The sequence below is a fragment of the Lynx canadensis genome, chromosome E1 (assembly GCF_007474595.2).
Source record: "Lynx canadensis isolate LIC74 chromosome E1, mLynCan4.pri.v2, whole genome shotgun sequence".
In the NCBI taxonomy this organism is placed as follows: domain Eukaryota; kingdom Metazoa; phylum Chordata; class Mammalia; order Carnivora; family Felidae; genus Lynx; species Lynx canadensis.
Genome location: NC_044316.2, coordinates 36,036,833 through 36,043,468, shown reverse-complemented (window position 1 = coordinate 36,043,468; position 6,636 = coordinate 36,036,833). Strand labels below are relative to the sequence as shown.

General features: G+C 47.4%; 1 protein-coding gene across 7 annotated transcripts in view; it reads left to right on the top strand.

The window, feature by feature from the left end:
* The first annotated feature begins 3,729 nt into the window (after window positions 1-3,729).
* Window positions 3,730-6,636, top strand: part of CALCOCO2 (calcium binding and coiled-coil domain 2) — a 28,155-nt gene continuing 25,248 nt past the window's right edge. For 2 of the 7 annotated variants that reach the window (XR_003964530.1, XM_030294800.1), the window contains exon 1: window positions 3,730-3,812. The gene's annotated coding sequence lies outside the window, so the exon portion shown is untranslated. Of the gene's footprint in view, window positions 3,813-4,964; window positions 5,053-6,636 lie in introns of those variants that run through there. The other 5 variants (XM_030294798.1, XM_030294796.1, XM_030294799.1 and 2 more) reach the window with 4 other exon arrangements.

Below are 6,636 nucleotides of genomic sequence, written 5' to 3'. Positions count from 1 at the left end.
TCGTTTCTCCTCCATCCCTTTTCCTGTGGGCCAAGCTTGTTATTCAAAATAAATCAAATGTCACCTTTGACCAGGACTCTTTGACCAAACTTTGGTTGGGCTCCTCTGAGCCCTCTTGACTCGGCTTCAACCTTGGGCTTCTACGTCTGCCTTTGCCAAGTCCACAGCTGGGGTGCAGGGGTGCCAGGGCACCTGGCTCTGGGTGAGGAGGTGAGGGGGTGGGGGGGGGCAAACAGACCAGGTTCAGCCACTCACCGCTGACAAAATGCAAAGACAGGTGGCAGAACAAGGAAGGAATTTATTTCAGGGAAGGGCAACACCGGGAAGACAGTGGACCCTCTGAAATACAATCTCCAAAGTGCCGAAAATACTCCTGGGTTTTGTAAGGAAAATGTGGGACAGAGGTCAGAGAGTACTGCAGGTGGAAAGCGAAGGTCAGGTCATTGTTGTCTTGAGGTCACGTGGGGTCTTGCTGGCTCAGGGCAGTCGTTGTTGCTTGAGGGGGTAGTTTTGGTTCCCATCACGATGATTTGCCTGCGGGTTCTTTTGCCTGAACTAAGAGATAAGCAGGAAAAAGAAAACTTTAATTAGAAAGTACAGACTGAGGTCAAAATGGAGGTAGTTGAGGTCCTCTTTCAAGTCCCGTTTCAGCAAAAATCTTAAATCAGCTTAGAGAGAATCCTTACTCTTCCTATCTGATCAATCCCTAGCCTGCCTTCAGCAAGAATCCTATTAAATCAGTTTAGCAAGAAACCCCCGTTCTTTTTTTTTTTTTTTTAACGTTTATTTTTTTATTTTTGAGACAGAGAGAGACAGAGCATGAACGGGGGAGGGGCAGAGAGAGAGGGAGACACAGAATCGGAAGCAGGCTCCAGGCTCTGAGCCGTCAGCCCAGAGCCTGACGCGGGGCTCAAACTCATGGACCGCGAGATCGTGACCTGAGCTGAAGCCGGACGCTTAACCGACTGAGCCACCCAGGCGCCCCAAGAACCCCCCGTTCTTGATGTCTTCTCCTCTTAGTAATTTTCCACCACTGACTCCCTCATTCTGCTTGATTGGCTATACATCCCCACTTGTCCTTACTGTTTTTGGAACTGGGTATAATCTCTCTCTGTTTGTAATGCTCCTATTACAACCGTCCCAAATAAAGTTTTCCTTTCTGTTTTAATAGGCCTCAGAATAATTTTTTCTTTACCACTTTTTCTATGAAACCTTCTTTCTTGCCCCTAGGAAAAATGAATTCTATGCTACCTTAGCACTATGTAAATTCCTCTTCTAAAGCCGCTACCATGGGGTATCATACTCATTTATGCATTTGTCTTCCCTTATGGATTACTGAACTCTCATGAAGAATAAATATGGTGAGAGTCATGATTAAGAGCACAGTCATTTATTTGAGTCAGAATGCTCAGTTCAAAGTCTTCTGATGGCACTTACTATCTGGGTGAGCTTGCACAAGTAACTTTACGTCTCGAAGACTCAACTGTCTCATCTGTGAAAAGGGTATAATAAAAAGTGCTTCCCTTGTAAGGATTCAATGAGAAAACCCACTGTGTCAGGCAGAGTAACTACCCCATCCCCAGTCTTCGTCTCTACTCCTAACACTTGAAGATAGGAGAGGAGGATTTTCTCTGTAGGTCTGAATATTGATTCCCATTCCTTCAATATCCAGTTATAAAGGGTTCCACTTGCAGCCTTCCCTTTGACACTTCTATTGGAAATAAATCACAAACTAGTCAATGTTTTTTATTCCACGCTATCGAACTTAGCTTCCCAAAATGTCAACAAAACAACCTGTTGATAAGACAAAACTGAGATCATTCTTACCTTACTGAGGAAGAAGACAGTCTTTTTTTTTTTTTCTTTTAAGTAGGCTTTTTGCCCAGCACAGGGCCCTACGTGGGGCTTGAACTCACAACCCTGAGCTCAAGACCTCAGCGGAATCAAGAGTCAGACGCTTAACTGACTGAGCCACTCAGGCACCCCACAAGGATACTTTCTTGCCAAAGTTGTAGCCGCAGCACAGAGGCAGAAGGACAAAATAGTGGTGTTTATTGAGACTCTGAAGTTGGTTTGGGGAGAGGGTGGGTGGATTTCTCAATGCAAAGATAGAGGCAAAAGTTGATTAGGGTAGGGTAAGGGTCCTGATATAATAGTTTAGTATGGGTGGACACAGCCAAGCAAGGATTTTGAGGCCAAGGGCTCTTAGAGTCTATCATCATGTGATGCTTTCTCTTAAAGAATTAGTAGTTCTTTTAGGCAGTTCCTAAAATGCACAATGGATTCATTTGCATTTTTAACCTCCCCACAAGAGTGTCATGAAATAGTTGTGTTAATATAGACATTAAGGTATGTAGGGGTAGGAGATTTCAGTTCCAAGGGCTTTTTAGAAAGCCACTAAGTAAAATTAAGGGAGATGTATCCAGGATACTGAGGGCACTTATCCCTGTAGGCAGAGTTTAAAATGGAAAAGCAGGGGCACCTGGGTGGCTCAGTCGGTTGAGCGCCGACTTCGGCTCAGGCCACGATCTCGCGGTCCGTGAGTTCGAGCCCCGCATCGGGCCCCTGTGCTGACAGCTCAGAGCCCGGAGCCTGCTTCCGATTCTGTGTCTCCCTCTCGCTGACCCTCCCCCGTTCATGCTCTGTCTCTGTCTCAAAAATAAATAAACGTTAAAAAAAAAAATGGAAAAGCATAATTTTGGTCACTCAGAAGGTGATTTGAACTTTCAAAAGAAGCCCCAGTCCCTGATTTACTCATTATTCCCCACCATGCATTCATCTCGGTTGAATGCCACCAGTCTTGAGAGAAGACAGAATAAGGAATGCTCATGCCCCTACCTGACATGTAAAGTGGCTTCAGGGGCATAAATCCCCCCGCGTTAGACTGCACAGAAAAGTTTCTGTCCAGATTTAGATGGATGCTACTCCTTACAGAAGAGGCACTTCTCAATTTACCTGTCCATAGAAAAGTATGTGCAGTGTTAAAGAAATAATTATTCTGACATTTGTTAAACCCGTAAGAGAGACATTATCCAGGACTATTGCCACAGGGACCGTTACAATAGAGGAGACATATGGTGCTCAATTCCAAATACGATAAGGACAAGTGCACGAAAAATTACTAAAGGGAGACATCAAGGGTGGGAGGGGATTCCTGTTGAAGTGCCTTAGCAGAATTCTTGCTGAAGGCAGGCCGTCGCTCAGCTATCAAGGGTGAGAGTTTCCAAGTTGACTTTGCAGGATTCTGAGTTTATGCTTAGTAAGAACTCCCCTGACAGAGTTAACACTAAAAAATAATTTCATTATAGAAAGGGAATGATGAGACACAGGAAGTGGGGCACATAGGGAGATTGCTGGATCTCCTTTATTTAGGGGCAGGCGGGAGGCATGATTAAATGCCAAAGGGGGTCTCATCTATAAGACTCTTAGGGAAGTGGGATGTGGGGGCAGGAGAAAAATGAAGATGACTTCTCAATGGCCCTTTCTCGTTCAGGACTGGAAGAAGTAAAGTTTTGGGTTTGTTTTTTTTTTAAGGTAAGTAAACAGCTCATTCTAAGGGAAAAATAGGCTCCTTGGGGTGAGAATGCTGTTTGGGATGGGCGAAAAGCACAAAGAGCCGCAGAGCGCCCCTGGGGCTCAGTCACCTAAGCACTACAAGTCCCAGCAAACATCGCGGCGAGGGAGGAGCTTGGTAGCCGTTGTGACGTGGTGGGCGGGATCAGACGGGATCTGCGGTCCCAGGAGTTTTTAGCCCCGCCCCTGTCCCTTGCCCTGCCCTGTTGCTGTTGTGCCGACGCCGGCTGCTACCCCCGGTGAGTCCCTGGAGTGAAAGGAGGGCAATTAGGGGCAGTTGGGCCTTCGGGTTCCCCAAATTCAGACTTCCACTCCTGAGGAGGCACCTTGGGCAGGCAGAGATGTGGCTAGTTTCGGTTTTCACCAGCTTCCATCTTTCTAGGGTGACAGTAAGTGTGAGTGGCGTCATGGAGCCCCTGGAGCCCCTCCCGTGGCCTTGGAGGGTTGAGGGGCAGTTTTCTCCCGAGGAGGGCCGAGCTTCAGTGCTTGTGGCCCGGTGGCAGGCTCCTTGAGCAGAAGGGACCCCTCTGACGGCGAGTCAGGGTCTTGACGTCACAGCGTCATCTACCCCACCCCCCACCCCCCAGTGGGCTGAGGTCTTGGCAGTTCCTTAATCCCTATCCTTGACGACATCAGCATCGCTGTTTGCTTCGAGGCCGCGGCGGCGCTCTGCCCGGTCACCCTAGGCAAGTTACCTTCTCTTTAGGCCTCAGTTTCCCTGTCCGTGATCCCCAAAGCCCCTTATCCTTCAGATGAGGCCTTCTGTAATTGGAGATATTCTAGGCAGCCGAGAAGAAAGAGCGTAGTGACCTGCTTTTTTACGGTTGATCTCCTGTAGCCCCTCCTCACCGCTACCTTCACCCCAATTCAGTGTAGGTGCTAATGTTCCCCGTTAGGATTTCAACCCCTCCCAGGCGTGTTAACTTTTCCGGATCACTTGGATTCTTTGTTCCTGATGCAAGCCAACAAGTGGCCTTTGCTGGAGCTGAGTAGAATAACACAGATGCTATGTATTATAATTTAACTTCTGTTGGCAAAAACCGTTTCAAACAAAAGACTTTTAATGCAGTCGGTCTTTGTAGATTAGGGAGAGTACATGACTAGAAACTATCCAGGTGACTCACTTTCACGGGTATTTTCAAAGGGCCTCTACCTGAAACTCGACCCTTGAGCAGGTATGACAGCTGTGGAGTGGAAAGGACCCCGAGAGAGACAGTGAGAGTTACTTAGTGTCGACAAGCTGTATTATCTTTCAAGTCAGGTGGTACATCCAGGGCTCTTTAAAAACTTTGTGCTTGTTGATATCATAGCATGGTTCCTTCTTTCCTTGGATGACAAGAGAGGCCACGTAGATGACCTCTTTCGCTTTCTTTTTCTTTCACTTAGGATCACCATGATCGCTGGAAAGTTTCTTAGAGATTTTCTAGCCTGATCCATGCGTTTTACTGATGAGGATCCTGAGGCCTAAAAGGAGGGAGTGTGAGTTGGTTAAGATCGCAGAGCAGGGGCGCCTGCGTGGCGCAGTGGGTTAAGCGTCCGACTTCAGCCAGGTCACGATCTCGCGGTCCGTGAGTTCGAGCCCCGCGTCAGGCTCTGGGCTGATGGCTCAGAGCCTGGAGCCTGTTTCCGATTCTGTGTCTCCCTCTCTCTCTCTCTGCCCCTCCCCCGTTCATGCTCTGTCTCTCTCTGTCCCAAAAATAAATAAACGTTGAAAAAAAAAAAATTTAAAGATCGCAGAGCTAGGACAGGAACCCAGGCCCCTTGGCTCCTAGCCTCGCTCCCTTCCCACTACACTTGAAACGCTGTCCCCACCCATGTCATTTCAGGGGTCAGCACGGTCACCCCTTTCAAGGAAAAAGTGTACCATCTCGTTAAGTTAGAGGTGGAGGACACGGCTTTGAGCCTCTCAAACCGTTTCTTCTGGTTGCCTCCATCTCCTGTCCCAGAACGGTTTTTCTTTTCTTCCCTGGTACCGTTGCCTCTGCTGGTGTGGGGTGTGGCGGAGGGCCTGCTTAGCACAAGCTGGGCAGCTAATCCCAACCGTTGTTAATGAGGAATATTAAAAGCCTCCTGGAGGTCCACAAGTTTTCTAAGGTACTCTGAAAGATTTTAGGTAAAGAACTAGAATGAGGGGCGCCTGGGTGGCTCAGTCGGTTAAGCGCCCGCCTCTTGATCTCGGCTCAGGTCTTGATCTCAGGGTTCATGAGCGCGAGCCCCGAATAGGGCTCCGTGCTGCTGGCCGGGAGCCTGCTTGGGATTCTGTCTCTCCTTTCCGCCCCTCCCCTGCTGGTGCACACATGTGTGTGTGCTCTCTTTTTCTCTCTCTCTCTCTCAAAATAAACGAACTTTAAAAAAAAAAAAAAGAACTAGAATGATCTTGGAAATTTTGTTTTGTTTTTTTTAATAGTCTTTTTTTTTTTTTTTAAGTTTGTTTATTTTGAGAGAGAGAGAGTGCAAGCGGTCAGGGGGCAGAGAGAGAGACAGATCCGAAGCAGGCTCCGTGCTGTCAGCGCAGAGCCTGACATGGGGCTCAAACTCAGGAACCCCATGAGATCATGACCTGAGCCGAAGTCAAGAGTCAGATGCTTAACCAGTGGAGCCACCCAGGTGCCCCTGAACTTGGAAATTTTGGATTCCAACAAGTGGCTCAATAGTTTGAAGACCAGTGACTGTGTGTCTTTGCTTTTGCTCATGGCCATCCTTACACCCAGAGTGGCCACGGTCCATGTTCTCTAAGGGTAGTTTTGAGTACGTATCTCTTCTTGGGCCTGGGAGGAGTGGGATTCAAATCCGTTCATGCATTTTGCTAATTGCTACTAGTTTAGAAAGTTGCATAAGCAGAATGAAGGAATTAGAGTAAATGTGGTTTGGTTTTTTTGCTTATCTTTGTTTTTACTGTTCCCAAATGAAGAATTGGTTTGCATTTCTCTCTTCGCTGTGGAAACATTTGGTTTCCTTCTGGGCACTAATCCAGAGACACTACTGATAGTCTTTATTTCTCTAAACATGTGCCCACTGGTATGAAAGGCTGATGCAAAAATGTTGGGCATACTCTATGACAGA